This window comes from Thalassophryne amazonica, chromosome 13, assembly GCF_902500255.1.
Source record: "Thalassophryne amazonica chromosome 13, fThaAma1.1, whole genome shotgun sequence".
Taxonomy (NCBI): domain Eukaryota; kingdom Metazoa; phylum Chordata; class Actinopteri; order Batrachoidiformes; family Batrachoididae; genus Thalassophryne; species Thalassophryne amazonica.
The window spans coordinates 55,091,322-55,109,144 of record NC_047115.1 but is presented as its reverse complement, the minus strand read 5'-3'; the positions used below and the strand labels follow the sequence as shown (position 1 = coordinate 55,109,144).

Genomic DNA, 17,823 nt, shown 5'->3' with positions numbered 1-17,823 from the left:
TCACAATTAATGTATTACTCCGCACCCTGACCACCTGCACGCTGCTATGCAGATGTCAATAATGGCAGTGTTAGCTGAGAGCGAGAGAAAGTCGCGTACTGACAACGATGCAGAAATGGGTGAATTTAAGATACCATACAAAAGTATTGATGTGGATTCTGATACAGAATTACCATTTCACATTTAATGGATTCGATGGATTTTCACATTTGATGGATTACTCTGCGCCATTACCGCTGTTGGAGTGATGCTGCCTCACTGACTGAATTACCTACAGAAAAATAAACCATGCAAACGATGGAATTGGATTACAATGGGAATAACCTCCTTGTGTCTGATGATTTGCGGACATTCATGCTGGATTACGGTCACAAATATCCATTTTAAAAACTCCTTTTTAAAGCTCAGTTTGCAATCATATAACCAGCATGAACGTCTGCAAATCATCAGACACAACAGGGTTATTCCATAATCGCGAATTATTATGTTAAAAGATGCCAGCATGGACCAAAATAGTTAGTTAGTTAGTTAGTTAGTTAGTTAGTTAGTTAGTTAGTTAGTTAGTTAGTTAGTTAGTTAGTTAGTTAGTTAGTTTATTTAAGGGACAATGTACAGCATCATTAAACTCAACGAGACAGAGATGAGCTGCACCAGATTATAGCTAAATAGCTCATTTCCATCCGCAGTCCCTGGGCACAACAAATAAATTAATGAAATAGCACAATATTCTAAAACTCCTCTCCCACAATAAATCACTTTCACAGGCAAACAAAGTCAGACCATATCACAATCAGATCATATCACATACATTCATCTACCACAGAACGCTTCACCATTCTCTACACAACATCACGCTGTAAGAATCTGACTTCATGTAAAGTGACAGCTGTGAAGAGCGCTTTTTCAAGTAGGAGGTTCACTAGTTCTCACCTGCATCTGAAATTTCAAAGGTGTATATACAGTAGTTTTATGGTGCTGTTGACAGAATTTTTGGAGCCCTACTCACTGTGTCCCAATTCACGGGGTGCATAGTACTAAGGCTGCGCTTTACAAAGATCTGGCCTTCAGAGATGCCGGAGGCTGGAACAAACCATTGTAAAATCCGATGGGCTAGCCGATGGAGCATTTTGCCATTGCATCATTTCCTGCCCCCAAGCCCATCGCCTGATGACATTGGCAGTAGCACACAATGAACTACCATAGTGTGCATAACCCACAGTTTAGTAATTATTTTTATACTTATTAGTTCTAGTTATTATTTTTTACTTTTTCATACTTATAAACATTACTCATCACTCATCTTCAACCACTTTTCTGGGTTTGGGTCGTGGGGGCAACAGCTCCAGCAGGGGACCCCAGACTTCCCTTTCCCATGCCACATTGACCACCTCTGACTGGGGGATCCCGAGGTGTTCCCAGGCCAATGTGGAGATAAAATCTCTCTACCTAGTCCTAGGTCTTCCCCGGGGTCTCCTCCCAGATTGACGTGCCTGGAACACCTCCCTTGGAAGGCACCCAGGAGGCATTCTTACCAGATGCCCAAACCACCTCAGCTGGCTCCTTTCAACACAAAGGTGCAGTGACTCTACTCCGAGCTCCCCATGGATGACCGAAATCTTACCCTATCTCTAAGGGAGACACCAGTCACCCTCCTGAGGAAGCCCATTTCGGCCGCTTGTACCCGCGATCTAGTTCTATCAGTCATGACACAACACTCATGACCATAGGTAAGAGTAGGAATGAAGATTGACCAGTAGATCGAGAGCTTCGCCTTTTGGCTCAGCTCCCTTTTCATCACAACAGAATGGCAGAGCCAATGCAATACCACCCCTGCTGCGCCGATTCTCCGGCCAATCTCACGCTTCATCATCCCCTCACTCGTGAACAAGACCCTGAGGTACTTGAACTCCTTCACTTGGGGCAAGGCTGTATTCCCTACCCAGAGTAGGCAATCCATCAGTTTCCTGCTGAGAACCATGGCCTCAGATTTAGAGGTGCTGATCCTCATCCCATCCACTTCACACTCTGCTGCGAACCGATCCAGTGAGTGTTGGAGGTCACCGGCCGATGAAGCCAACAGGACCACATCATCTACAAAAAGCAGTGATGAGACCCTGAGCCCACCAAACCGGAAACCCTCCTCCCCCCGAATACGCCTCGATATCCTGTCCATGACCCGGCCCGGAGGAAGCCTGGGGCCCTCATCTGGAGCTAGACCTGGATGTAGGGCCCATCAGTGAGCACCTGGTGGCTGGGCTTGCCACGGAGCCCAGTTGGGCACAGCCCAAAAAAGCAACGTGGAATTTCCAGCTCCACCCTGTGGGCACACCACCTGCAGGGGGAACCGCTGGTGTCGGGTGCACTGTCCTTTGGGTGGCAGTGAAAGTCGAGGGCCTTGGCTTATAAACATTACTTATTTACAAATGTACATATGGAGTCTGATATTGTCCTTTTGTTTTGTTTGTTTATTTGTCTTAAATGTACCAATCATTTTGTCTTGGAAAAAAACTTGGGCATTGACTCACACAGGATTGTTGAGCTGTGAAGGATATGCCTGTTGTATCCTCCGTTTTCAGAGGAAAGAAAGCTGCATTTAAAATGGGACAGCAATGTTGCACCACTTACGAACTATGCAGCTGGCAAATGTAGCCGTAGAATGTGTAGCGGCTGAATTGAGACACGGACTCACAGGCACACTGACTGACTTCATTTTGCCTGTGCTTGCCCTGGTACAGTGCTGCAAAAAGGCTTGTGTACCTTTGATCTTCTACATGTTTGAATGGTGCAGTGACATCAAATAAATGCAAATACATTGCATTTATATGGCACTTTTCCCCATCTCAATCAGAAGCTCAAAGCGCTTTACAATGATACCTTGCACTGACCCATACACACCAATACCAGAGCACTCCCATGCAGCACACTCAGTTTGCACATCAGGAGCAACATGGGGGTTAAGGGCCTTGCCCAAGGGCCCTTGGTGATTTTCCATTATGGTGGGGGTTTGAACTGATGATCCTCTAGTCTCAAGCACACTGCTTACCACAAGACCATCACCTCCCCAAGATAAACAACAAAAAATTAAGTCAGGCTTCTTATTAAAACTTCAAAAATGATGCCTTTTAAACTCACAATGAAAACTAATCTCCACAACATGACATAAATGAAATAAAAACATAAAAACCAAAAGAACGGTGTCAGAACTGTCACACTGTTTCATGTGGTGACCCTTCAAAACCATTAATTGAGTGCCATGAAGGACATTGTATGTGCAAGGCACACAGGGTTAGATTTCATCTTAGTGAGCAAACAAACCCTGAGACACCTTGACATTCGCTTATCTCTGTAGACTCATGTTGATGCCTGTGTCAATAGTCAGCTTTGTACAAGCTCTCATTCAGTGCATCCAGAAAATAATCACAGTGCTTTGCTTCATCCACATTTTATGTTACAACTTTATTCCAAAAGAGATGAAATTCTTTTCAGCAAAATTCTGCACAGAATACACCATAATGACAATGTGAAACAAAAAGGGTTTTGTTTGTTTTTTCTTTTTTTTTAGATTTTTGAAAATTTATAAAAAAAAAAATCTAAGAAATCACATGTGCATAAGTATTCACAGCCTTTGCCGTGAAGCTCAAAATTAAGCTCAGGTGCCTGTTTCCACTGATCATCCTTGTGTTGGGTGTGATGTTTCTCTTGCTTAATTGGAGTCCACCTGGGGTAAATTCAGTTGATTGGACATAATAAAGACACACACCTGTCTACATATAAGGTGCCACAGTTGACAGTGCATGTCAGAGCACAAACCAAGCATGAAGTCAAAAGGTATTGTCTGTAGACCTCCGAGACAGGATTGTCTCAAGGCACAAATCTAGGGAAGGGTACAGAAACATTTCTGCTGCTTTGAAGGTCCCAATGAGCACAGTGGCCTCCGTCATCCATAAATGGAAGAAGTTGAGATCCACCAGGACTCTTCGTAGAGCTGGCTGCCGGTCTAAACTGAGCGATGGGGGAGAAGGGCCTTAGTCAGGGAGGTGATCAAGAACCCGATGGTCACTCTGTCAGAACTCCAGCATTCCTCTGTGGAGAGAGGAGAACCTTCCAGAAGAACAACCATCTCTGCAGTAATCCACCAATCAGGCCTGTATGGAAGAGTGGCCAGACAGAAGCCACTCCTTAGTAAAAGGCACATGGCAGCCCACCTGGAATTTGCCAAAAGGCACCTGAAGGACTCTCAGACCATGAGAAACAAAATTCTCTGGTCTGATGAGAGAAAGATTAAACTTTTTGGTGTGAATGCCAGGTGTCATGTTTGGAGGAAACCAGGCACCATCCCTACAGTGAAGCATGGTGGTGGCAGCATCATGCTGTGGGGATGTTTTTCAGAGGCAGGAACTGGAAGATGAGTCAGGATTGAGGGAAAGATGAATGCAGCAATGTATAGAGACATCCTGGATGAAAACCTGCTCCAGCGCACTCTTGACCTCAGAGTGGGGTGATGGTTCATCTTTCAGCAGGACAATGAGCAGAAGCACACAGCCAAGATATCAACGGAGTGGCTTCAGGACGACTCTGTGAATGTCCTTGAGTGGCCCAGCCAGAGCCCAGACCTGAATCTGATTGAACATCTCTGGAGTGATCTGAAAATGGCTGTGCACTGACACTCCCCATCCATCCTGATACAGGTTGAGAGGTGTTGCAAAGAGGAATGGACAAAACCACCCAAAGATATGTGCAGCAAGCTTGTGGCATCATATTCAAGAAGACTTAAGGCTGTAACTGCTGCCAAAGGTGCATCAACAAAGTATTGAACAAAGGGTGTGTGTTGGGAAAGTGTCGGTACACGGACCCACAACAGGGGGCGCAAAGGAACGGACAATGGAGTAGGTCAAACAACAACACTTTACTGTTGTGAATGTGCACAACAAATACAACAGATTACAACAATAGATCAGAATCAATTCACAAAGGTGTCGTATGGGCAGGCTCGAAGATAGGAGACACCTGTCCAAAGCAGAACCGGAACCACACGATTTCCTCCGCCACCAGACCCCGGGAATACTGGAGCCGCCAAGTCCCGAACTCCCAGGTGGCCACTGCCTCCGCGTGTCGGACCTGGTACTGCTGGCGAGGAACAAAAACACAATTAAAGGTGGGCGCGTTTGCACCCAGTAATCCGCACAGCAGGAAAGCTACCTCCACCTCTCGTTGGAAAAAAGGTCTGTTATCACTCACAAAAATCACAAAAGGTTACTGTCAAGCAGTCAGCTGAGAATATTACCTTCCAGGTAGAACGATATCTCGGCAAAGAGGTGGAGATGTCGTCCTGCTGATGTACCCCTGCTGATTGGTAACAGCTGTTGCAGGTGATGCGTGACAGCTGTCACCCTAGCTGCTACTGTGAGGCAGCTGCGCCCTCTGGTGCCTGGAGCCCACACTCCAAGCAGGGCGCCCTCTGGTGGTGGGCCAGCAGTACCTCCTCTTCTGGCGGCCCACACAACAGGACCCCCCCTCAACGGGCGCCTCCTGGCGCCCGACCAGGCTTGTCCGGGTGGCGGCGGTAGAAATCGGCCAGGAGGACCGGGTCCAGGATGAAGCTCCTCTTCACCCAGGAGCGTTCTTCGGGGCCGTACCCCTCCCAGTCCACCAAATACTGGAAGCCCCGGCCCATCCTACGGACATCCAAAAGCCGGCGTACAGTCCAAGCCGGCTCGCCATCGATGATCCGGGCAGGAGGCGGCGCCGGACCCGGAGTACAGAGGGGTGAGGAGTGATGAGGTTTAATCCGGGACACATGAAACACAGGATGGATCCGCAGTGAGGCCGGCAGCCGAAGCCTCACTGCGGCTGGACTGATGACCTTCAGGATCTTGAATGGGCCGATGTAACGGTCCTGTAACTTGGGGGAGTCCACTTGGAGGGGGATGTCCTTTGTGGATAACCACACCTCCTGCCCAGGCCGATACGCAGGGGCCGGGGTCCGCCGACAGTCTGCATGGGCTTTTGCCCTCGTCCGGGCCTTTAGCAAAGCAGAACGGGCGGCACGCCACACCCGACGGCACTTCCGCAGGTGGGCCTGGACCGAGGGCACACCGACCTCTCCCTCAACCACCGGAAACAACGGGGGCTGATACCCCAGACATACCTCAAAAGGGGAGAGGCCGGTGGCTGAAGACACCTGGCTGTTATGGGCATAGTCGATCCAGGCCAAATGGGTACTCCAGGCCGCCGGGTGTGCAGCAGTCACGCAGCGCAAGGCCTGCTCCACCTCCTGGTTTACCCGTTCTGCTTGCCCGTTGGTCTGAGGGTGGTACCTGGACGAGAGACTCACCGTGGCCCCCAGTTCCCGGCAGAAGCTCCTCCAGACTTGCGAGGAGAACTGGGGACCGCGATCGGAGACGATGTCTGTTGGAATCCCATGCAGCCGGACGACGTGGTGGACCAGGAGGTCCGCTGTCTCCTGGGCTGTTGGGAGCTTCGGGAGGGCCACGAAGTGGGCCGCCTTGGAGAATCGGTCCACTATCGTGAGGATGGTGGTGTTACCCTGGGACGGCGGGAGGCCCGTGACAAAATCCAGGCCGATGTGGGACCAGGGGCGATGAGGCACGGGCAGCGGCTGGAGTAAACCTGATGCCCGGCGATGGTCAGCCTTGCCCCTGGCGCAGGTGGTGCAGGCCTGAATATAATCCCGGACGTCGGCCTCTAGGGATGCCCACCAGAAGCGCTGCCGGACAACTGCCACGGTTCTTCGCACCCCTGGATGACAGGAGAGCTTGGAGCCGTGACAGAAGTCCAGGACTGCAGCCCTAGCTTCTGGTGGGACGTATAGTTTGTTCTTCGGCCCAGTTCCGGGGTCCGGGCTTCATGCCAGGGCCTCCCGGACGGTTCTCTCTACGTCCCAGGTGAGGGTGGCCACGATAGTGGACTCCGGGATGATGGGTTCCGGTGGATCCGACAACTCCGCTTTGACTTCATCTTCATGTACCCGGGACAAGGCATCCGATCTCTGGTTCTTGGTCCCGGGACGGTAGGTGATCCGGAAGTCAAAACGGCCGAAGAACAGTGACCAGCGGGCTTGCCTGGGGTTCAGCCGCTTGGCGGTCCTGATATACTCCAGGTTCCGGTGGTCAGTGAAAACCGTGAATGGCACGGACGTTCCCTCCAACAGATGTCTCCACTCTTCAAGAGCCTCTTTCACCGCAAGGAGTTCTCGATTGCCGACGTCATAGTTCCGTTCGGCCGGGGTCAACCTGCGGGAAAAATAGGCACACGGGTGAAGGACCTTATCAGTCTTCCCGCTCTGGGAAAGCACGGCTCCTATCCCTGAGTCCGAGGCGTCCACTTCAACCACTAACTGGCAACTAGGATCGGGCTGCACCAGAACGGGTGCAGACGAGAAGCGCCGTTTCAACTCCTTGAACGCGGCATTGCAATGATCCGACCAGGTGAAGGGGACTTTTGGTGAGGTCAGGGCTGTCAGGGGGCTAACTACCTGACTGTAGCCCTTAATGAACCTCCTGTAGAAATTTGCAAAGCCGAGGAACTGTTGCAGCTTCCTACGGCTAGTGGGTTGGGGCCAGTCTCTCACCGCCGCAACCTTGGCCGGATCAGGAGCGACGGAGTTGGGGGAGATGATAAACCCCAGGAAGGACAAAGATGTGCGGTGAAACTCACACTTCTCGCCCTTCACAAACAGCCGGTTCTCCAACAACCGCTGCAGGACCTGACGTACATGCCGGACATGAGTCTCAGGATCCGGAGAAAAGATGAGTATATCGTCTAGATATACGAAGACGAATCGGTGCAGGAAATTCCGCAAGACATCATTAACCAATGCTTGGAACGTCGCGGGGGCGTTTGTGAGGCCGAACGGCATGACCAGGTACTCAAAGTGACCTAATGGGGTGTTGAATGCCGTCTTCCATTCGTCTCCCTTCCGGATCCAAACCAGGTGATACGCATTTCTAAGATCCAGCTTAGTAAAGATTTTGGCTCCATGCAGGGGGGTGAACATGGAATCTAATAATGGCAACGGGTATCGGTTGCGAACCGTAATCTCATTCAGCCCCCTGTAATCAATACATGGACGAAGTCCGCCATCTTTCTTGCCCACAAAAAAGAAACCTGCCCCCATCGGGGAGGTGGAGTTCCGGATCAGCCCAGCAGCTAATGAGTCCCGGATGTAGGTCTCCATTGATTCGCGCTCAGGTCGTGAGAGGTTGTACAGCCTGCTGGACGGGAACTCAGCGCCTGGAACCAAATCAATGGCACAATCGTACGGACGGTGCGGGGGAAGGGTGAGTGCCAGATCCTTGCTGAAGACATCAGCAAGATCGTGGTACTCAACCGGCACTGCCGTCAGATTGGGAGGGACTTTGACCTCCTCCTTAGCCTGGGAACCGGGAGGAACCGAGGATCCTAAACACACCCGATGGCAGGTTTCGCTCCACTGAACCACCACCCCAGACGGCCAATCGATCCGGGGATTGTGCTTTAACATCCATGGGATGCCCAAAATCACGCGGGAGGTAGAAGAAGTTACAAAAAACTCAATCTCCTCCCGGTGGTTTCCAGACACCACCAGAGTTACTGGTTGTGTCTTGTGTGTGAGTAAAGGGAGGAGGGTGCCATCTAGTGCCCGCACCTGCAATGGCGAAGGAAGCGCCACCAGAGGGAGCCCTACCTCCTTTGCCCATCTGCTGTCTAGCAGATTCCCTTCTGACCCCGTGTCCACCAGTGCTCGGGCTTGAAGGGTTAAATCCCCGCTCAGGATTGTGACTGGGAGTCGTGTGGCAATTTGTGTGTGTCTCACTTGAATGTCTTGACCCCCCCTTAGCCCAGTCTCTAAGGGTGAGTGTTGACGTTTTGGCCGTTTGGGGCAGTCTCTCTGTGTGTGCTCTGTTGAGCTGCAGAGAAAACACTCTCCACGGATCAGCCTCCCCATTTTGGCCCTGTGCGTCTCCCTAACAATGTCACCAGGGGGAGCTGTTGCCCCACAAAGCGCTGCGGCTGTGGAGCGTGGGGAGGGCGGCCCCTTTTCGAACCCGGAAGGGAGAGGGGCAGCGCGTATCCGGTCACGTCCTTCGCCTCGCTCCCGACGGCGTTCCTCTAACCGATTGTCTAATCGTATAACGAGATCAATAAGCCCGTCTAAATCCCGCGGTTCGTCCTTGGCCACCAGGAGCTCCTTCAGGACCAATGACAGTCCGTTTACGAAGGCGGCACGGAGGGCAGTGTTATTCCAGCCGGACCTCGCAGCCGCGATGCGGAAGTCGACTGCATAAACAGCTGCGCTCCGGCGCCCCTGTCTCATTGACAGCAGCACGGCTGAAGCGGTCTCTCCTCTATTTGGGTGATCGAACACTGTTCTGAACTCCCTCACAAACCCATCATATATCAGAAGGAGCCGTGAATTTTGCTCCCAAAGCGCTGTAGCCCAAGCGCATGCCTTGCCGCGAAGCAGATTAATGACATAAGCTATCTTACTAGCATCAGTCGCGTACATGACGGGACGTTGTGCGAAGACGAGCGAACACTGCATAAGAAAGTCCGCGCACGTCTCCACACAACCTCCGTACGGCTCTGGAGGGCTTATGTATGCTTCCGGGGAAGGTGGGAGGGGTTGTTGAATGACCTGTGGAACGTCACTGTTACGCACAGGGTCGACAGGAGGGAGAGCCGCAGCAGCGCCCTGAGGGCGCGCTTCCACCTGCGCGGCGAGAGCCTCCACCCTGCGGTTAAGGAAGACGTTCTGCTCGGTCATTAAATCCAACCGAGCCGTGAAAGCGGTGAGGATCTGCTGCAACTCACCGATCATTCCTCCTGCGGACGCCTGTGCGCCCTGTTCTTCCATTGGCCGTTCAACAGCCGGTTGACGCCCCTCGGGATCCATGACGCTGGCCGAGATATCCTGTTGGGAAAGTGTCGGTACACAGACCCACAACAGGGGGCGCAAAGGAACGGACAATGGAGTAGGTCAAATAACAACACTTTACTGTTGTGAATGTGCACAACAAATACAAAAGATTACAACAATAGATCAGAATCAATTCACAAAGGTGTCGTGTGGGCAGGCTCGAAGATAGGAGACACCTGTCCAAAGCAGAACCGGAACCACACGATTTCCTCCGCCACCAGACCCCGGGAATACTGGAGCCGCCAAGTCCCGAACTCCCAGGTGGCCACTGCCTCCGCGTGTCGGACCTGGTACTGCTGGCGAGGAACAAAAACACAATTAAAGGTGGGCGCGTTTGCACCCAGTAATCCGCACAGCAGGAAAGCTACCTCCACCTCTCGTTGGAAAAAAGGTCTGTTATCACTCACAAAAATCACAAAAGGTTACTGTCAAGCAGTCAGCTGAGAATATTACCTTCCAGGTAGAACGATATCTCGGCAAAGAGGTGGAGACGTCGTCCTGCTGATGTACCCCTGCTGATTGGTAACAGCTGTTGCAGGTGATGCGTGACAGCTGTCACCCTAGCTGCTCCTGTGAGGCGGCTGCGCCCTCTGGTGCCTGGAGCCCACACTCCAAGCAGGGCGCCCTCTGGTGGTGGGCCAGCAGTACCTCCTCTTCTGGCGGCCCACACAACAGTGTGAATAGTTATGTACATGTGATTTCTTAGATTTTTATTTTTAATAAATTTGCAAATATTTAAAAAAAAACTTTTTCATGTTGTCCGTATGAGGTGTTGTGAGTAGAATTTTCAGGGAAAAAAAAAATAATTTACTCCATTTTAGAATAAGGCTGTAACATAACAAAATGTGGAAAAAAGTGAAGCGCTGTGAATACTTTCCGGACGCACGGTAGCTCTGGATAAGCTCCCAGTTTTCCAATTAAAATTTCTGTCATTGTCCTTCAAACCACCGGAGCGCTGTAAGCTTTAATTAATTCATTTTTAACAAGAGCATACATTGTGTCCTATTAGTGATGAATCTAGCATGGAATGTGAATGTTAATTAATGAATCTTCTCTCATTTCGATAAATAGCACACCGTAACAGTGTGACTTCATTCTCGTGCCCTTTTTAGTTGCATTTTTCCTCTTTAAATTCAAAGTAGCTGCTGTGTCGTGGAACATGAAATGTGTTATACTGAGTTTTGACAAAGTGAGACAACCTTGCAATGCTTTGCTGCATCAAGTTAAAAATAATTTAATATACAGTAATCATCCAGAGATGATACTCCTATTTAGAGACATCAAATGAGGAAAATTTATCAGCTTTCCCTTCATAGTTATAGAGCAGGTACTTCAGTAGGACAGGAGATAGAATACCAATATGTATATGGACACACGCACAAATGTGTTGGGGGGAGCGGGGGAAGCACGCAAAACACGCGCACGTGTTATGGGGGGAGCCGACACTCTGGCACACCACATGTCCACTCGGCAACTTCACAGTCATGAGGGCACACAAATTTCACATCCATCTCGTCAGTGATTGTCTGCTGACTGTTGTTGTGTTATGCCGCGGGCGCGACACAAGCGTCAGCAGCGACAGGTTGCCATGTAATCCCTATGGAAGGACGCATTTTGGCGCGAAGTCACGCAGCGCGACGCGATGGACACGAGTGAAGCAATTTTGAACGATTGGCGCGTTTGTGGCATGATATTGCGTCGCGTCACGTCACGTTGTCCTCTCCAAGTTGAAAAATCTGAACTTTTCGTCTTGTCGCGCCGCAATGACCAATCAGGGACTGAATATGTAGTGACGTGGAGATGTCTGGAGTGTGACTGAAGATGTGAACATGTCCTGTATCTGGTAGCAGCCTGTGAGCAGGACTTATGTCTCTTTTGTCCTTTATTTCACAATTATGACAGTTTTTGGAGTGAGCAGCAGCCCCACAGCAGGGGGAGCGGAGGTTTTCTTTTTTTGTTTGTTTGTTTTTTACGTGCGCGTGTGAGCGAAGCGTCCATGGAGATTATTTTACTTATTAACTACACAGATGTATAATGAAACAAATGGTGACTGGTTTCTAAACACAATTATGACAGAGTTTTTTGGGGAAGAGCGAGCAGCAGCCCCGCAGCAAGCAGCAGAGGTTTTTTTTTTATTGTTTACATGTGTACACGTGAACGGGACAGGAGGTCCTCAAACTGGGTCCTGCAGAGGCGGAAGGACCGCTGAAAGTGGCCGTTATCCAGGCGCAGCTCCTGCAGCAAATGATGATACTCCCTGAATTGTGAGCTTTCCACAACAACTCGCTCCATGTGATCAAGGTCCATCATGTTAACTTGACTGACAACTAGAGCCAGCGAGCGGAATGGAAGCTCCTCCTATTTGATGACACACTGGGGAAAATTTTCGCAGCGAAAGCAGAGCGACACATCCGGGCGGTGGTGGCGCCTCCGTCGCCACATGACCCCCGCAAATTTGTGGCATCTGGTCGCTCCCGGTGTGAACGCGGCATTAATCGTGCAACTGGCCACACATTTTCTAAGTGCCATGCGAGCGGTGTTAGATGTTCGTGTGTGTCACCTGGAATTTGGCCATCACCTGCCGTGAGAGAGTTCGATGGGCTTGCACAAAGCACACTCAATTCCTACTTCATGCACACTTTATGTGCAAATCCACCAAATTCGCACTATGTGTGAATGGGCCCTTAGTTACGTAGCTTTATTTTTACTTGTTTGTTTGCGTGTTTTTTGTATTTGTGAGCATTGTCTGCATATGGTAGAATTGTCTTGATATTTTTTATGTACCGTGCATCCTGAAAGTATTCACTGCGCTTTTTCCGCATTTTATGTTACAGCCTTATTCCAAAATGGATGAAATTCATTTTTTTCCCTCAAGATTCTACTCACAACACTCCATAATGACAACATGGAAAAAGCTTCTTTTTTATTTTTTTTGCATATTTATTAAGAATAAAAAAATAAGAAATCACATGCACATACGTATTCACACCCTTTGCTCAATACTTTGTTGATCCACCTTTGGCAGCAGTTACAGCCTCAAGTCTTCTTGAATGTCATGCCACAAGCTTGGTGCACCTATCTTTGGGCAGTTTTGACCATTCCTCTTTGCAGCACGTCTCAAGCTCCATCAGGTTGGCTGGGGAGCATCAGTACACAGCAGAGACAGTCAATCAGATTGAGGACTGGACTTTGGCTGGGCCACTCAAGGACATTCACAGAGTTCCCCTGAAGTCAATCCTTTGATATCGTGGATGTGTGCTTAGGATCATTGTCCTACTGGAAATGAAACCGTCACCCCACTCTAAGGTCAATTGTGATCTGGAGCAGGTTTTCATCCAGGATGTCTCTGTACATTGCTGCAATCATCTTTCCCTAATACCCCTGTCACACATAGCCGGAATCACACAGAGTGGCGTCGGACTTAGGATTCGGCACACATCTGAAAGGTGTCGGATTTCAGTTCCAAAACATTCTGACAGCCATCTGCGGAATCCACACAGTTGGTCAAAATCGGCCGGTGGCCTCAAGTGTGATGCACATGTTCAAAACCCTCTGGGCACGGTCGAGATGGGACACCTATCCAACGACGGTCCTTGTGTAATCAGAGGACCATCTAACTGCAACTTACATATTCCGATGAAAGCAAAACGGGATCTGAAACAATTTGAGCGCATACGAGGGAACCTCAAGATAGATCTGGCATGGTATGCCTGCCGGTGTGATCTGCAGAGCCACGTGTAAAGCGCAAAAGAACTGTTGAAATGTATGTGGCACACTTCATCACAATAATAATTAGGAATTATTATCATGTACAGTGAATGCGCGCACCCCACTGCAATTCTGAACCACTTGTTATATCTACAGTAGACCTTACAGTACAGATATTTGTTCATTCCTTCCCATGGGTGACATAAATAATGTGAACTACTGTCTCCATCGTAACACGGGCAGCTGCCTCTCTCTGTGGTGCGCAGTAATGCATCATTACATGCATCAGGCTCGGAACTGGATGGATCTCACACTGTAATAAATGTTCACCTTCTAACTCTGTAGAAGATATAACATGGAGCTTGTGCCAGGCCATTACACCATTAATAAACACGCATCTTACCTCCAACAGCAGTCCAGAAGTGTTTCACAGTGCTGACGTGGACATAAAGCCCTGGCCAGCAACTGCAGTTAAGGCCCTTTTCCACTACACAAAAGTAGAACTACTCAGCACTACTCGGCTCGACTCCACTTGGTTTTTTTGCTTTTCCATTTGGGTTAGTACCTGGTACCAGGTGCTTTTTTTGGTGCCTGCTCAGGAGCAGTTCCAAGCGAGATGAGCCGATACTAAAATGTGACATCAACAGGCTGCCGGCCACTGATTGCTCAGAGAATGTCGTCACTGCACGAGTCATGAACGCGCCACCTGAGATGAGAATCAAACCTGCCATTTTTAAATACTCACAACCGTCCTTTTCTTCAGTTTCACGGCGAGTATTTTTACTTGCACAAAACCACACTGTTGTCCTTGGATGACTTGCAGACGTTTCTGTGTTTGGTGGCGGAGGAGAGAATACAGAGAGATGGATGAAGTGATCCGAAATGAGAAAATCTCCCAGTCTTTAGTCGCTCACGGGTACCGGACATTACATCAAGGAATTCTGGCTATAGGAGGTTTAGGGTTTAATGAGATGTAACATTTTACCAGAAACTATTGTCCTGTGGTCCATGAAGCCAGAGGACACACACCAATTAGCTAAACTGCAGGATTGTCTTACAGACATAAAGACATGGATGACCTCTAATTTCCTGCTTTTAAACTCAGATAAAACTGAAGTTATTGTACTTGGCCCCACAAATCTTAGAAGCATGGTGTCTAACCAGATCTTTACTCTGGATGGCATTTCCCTGACCTCTAGTAATACTGTGAGAAATCTTGGAGTCATTTTTGATCAGGATATGTCATTCAAAGCGCATATTAAACAAATATGTAGGACTGCCTTTTTGCATTTACGCAATATCTCTAAAATCAGAAAGGTCTTGTCTCAGAGTGATGCTGAAAAACTAATTCATGCATTTATTTCCTCTAGGCTGGACTATTGTAATTCTTTATTATCAGGTTGTCCTAAAAGTTCCCTAAAAAGCCTTCAGTTAATTCAAAATGCTGCAGCTAGAGTACTGACGGGGACTAGCAGGAGAGAGCATATCTCACCCGTGTTGGCCTCTCTTCATTGGCTTCCTGTTAATTCTAGAATAGAATTTAAAATTCTTCTTCTTACTTATAAGGTTTTGAATAATCAGGTCCCATCTTATCTTAGGGACCTCGTAGTACCATATCACCCTAATAGAGCGCTTCGCTCTCAGACTGCAGGCTTACTTGTAGTTCCTAGGGTTTGTAAGAGTAGAATGGGAGGCAGAGCCTTCAGCTTTCAGGCTCCTCTCCTGTGGAACCAGCTCCCAATTCAGATCAGGGAGACAGATACCCTCTCTACTTTTAAGATTAGGCTTAAAACTTTCCTTTTCGCTAAGGCTTATAGTTAGGGCTGGATCGGGTGACCCTGGACTATCCCTTGGTTATGCTGCTTTAGACGTAGACTGTGGGGGGGTTCCCATGATGCACTGTTTCTTTCTCTTTTTGCTCTGTATGCATCACTCCGCATTTAATCATTAGTGATCGATCTCTGCCCCCCTCCACAGCATGTCTTTTTCCTGGTTCTTTCCCTCAGCCCCAACCAGTCTCAGCAGAAGACTGCCCCTCCCTGAGCCTGGTTCTGCTGGAGGTTTCTTCCTGTTAAGGGAGTTTTTCCTTCCCACTGTTGCCAAGTGCTTGCTCACAGGGGGTTGTTTTGACCGTTGGGGTTTTTCATAATTATTGTATGGCCTTGCCTTACAATATAAAGCGCCTTGGGGCAACTGTTTGTTGTGATTTGGCGCTATATAAAAAAAAAGTTGATTGATTGAGTTGGTGTATAATTCTGCTGGTTGACTTACACCAAACCAGAAGTAATTTATTCAGATATTTTGAACAACCAGATTTACTGTCTGTTTGCTCCAATTTGCATTCATGACCCCATTAAATGTAAAACTTATTTTACTACTGGATTATGCTTATGATTATGCTTATAGCTTTTGCAGCGGTGACTCTGAGAAAACCATCTGAAAAACACACACAGCATACATATTTTAATTAGTGCTGTCAGGTTAGTTAAAAAATAATGTAGTTGATTACAGCATCTGTGATTAATTAATTTAAATGAATCGTTTAATTGCAGGTATATTAAAAAACTCAGATCTGTGTGTGTTTGGGAAATTTAATAATCTGGTAAAAAAAAAAAAAAAGGACTTGGATTATTTCTGTTACACATCAAGGAGGTATTGAGCTGTAATATAAATTAATCTTAAATTGGGAGAACTGTCTAACTGTAATTTGGATGGGTTAAATGCAGACAAATTTCATTGTATGTATAATGTGTACATCCATCCATCCATCTTCTTCCACTTTATCCGGAGTCGGGTCGCGGGGCAGCAGCTCAAGCAAAGCCGCCCAGACCTCCCGATCCACACACACCTCCCCCAGCTCCTCCTGGGGAACTCCAAGGCGTTCCCAAGCCAGCCGAGAGATGTAGTCTCTCCAGCGTGCCCTGGGTCTTCCACGGGGCCTCCTCCCAATGGGACGTGCCCGGAACACCTCTCCAGCAAGGCGTCCAGGGGGCATCCGGAAAAGATGCCCGAGCCACCTCAACTGACTCCTTTCGACATGGAGGAGCAGCAGCTCGACTCCGAGCTCCTCCCGAGTGACCGAGCTCCTCACCCTATCTCTAAGGGAGCGCCTAGCCACCCTGCGGAGGAAACTCATCTCGGCCGCTTGTACTCGCGATCTCATTCTTTCAGTCATGAGCCAAATCTCATGACCATGAGGATCAGAACGTAGATCGATCGGTAAATCGAGAGCTTTGCCCCCCTACTCAGCTCTCTCTTCACCACGACGGTCCGATACAGCGACCGCATCACTGCAGATGCTGCACCGATCCATCTATCGATCTCATGCTCCATCCGTCCCTCACTCATGAACAAGACCCCGAGATACTTAAACTCCTCCACTTGAGGCAAGGACACTCCACCGACCTGAAGAGGGAAAAGCACCTTTTTCCGGTCAAGAACCATGGCCTCGGATTTGGAGGTGCTGATTTTCATCCCGGACGCTTCACACTCGGCTGCAAACCGCCCCAGTGCACGCTGAAGGTCCTGATTTGACAAAGCCAACAGAACCACATCGTCCGCAAACAGCAGAGACAAGATTCTGTGGTTCCCAAACAAGACCTCCTCTACACCCTGGCTGCGCCTAGAAATTCTGTCCATAAAAATAATGAACAGAACCGGTGACAAAGGGCAGCCCTGGCGGAGGCCAAAGTGCACTGGAAACAGGTTTGACTTACAACCGGCAATGCGAACTAAGCTCCTGCTGTGGTCATACAGAGACCGGAGAGCCCTTAGCAAAGGACCCCTGACCCCGTACTCCCAGAGCACTCCCCACAGGGTGCCCCGAGAGACACGATCGAACGCCTTCTCCAGATCCACAAAACACATGTGGACTGGTTGGGCGAACTCCCATGAACCCTCAAGCACCCGATGGAGTGTGTAGAGCTGGTCCAGTGTGCCACGACCAGGACAAAAACCACACTGCTCCTCCTGAATCCGAGGTTCGACCATCGGTCAAATTCTCCTCTCCAGTAGTCTGGAATAGACCTTACCGGGGAGGCTGAGGTGTGTGATCCCCCTATAGTTGGAACACCCCCTTCCGGTCCCCCTTCTTAAACAGAGGGACCACCACCCCGGTCTGCCAATCCAGAGGCACTGTCCACGATCGCCACGCGATGTTGCAGAGGTGTGTCAGCCAAGACAGTCCCACAACATCC

At 49.1% G+C, this 17,823-nt stretch overlaps 1 protein-coding gene across 3 annotated transcripts in view; it reads left to right on the top strand.

Moving 5' to 3' along the window:
* khdrbs2 (KH domain containing, RNA binding, signal transduction associated 2) overlaps window positions 1-17,823 on the top strand; it is a 253,004-nt gene that overhangs the window by 170,153 nt on the left and 65,028 nt on the right. The window lies entirely within an intron of this gene.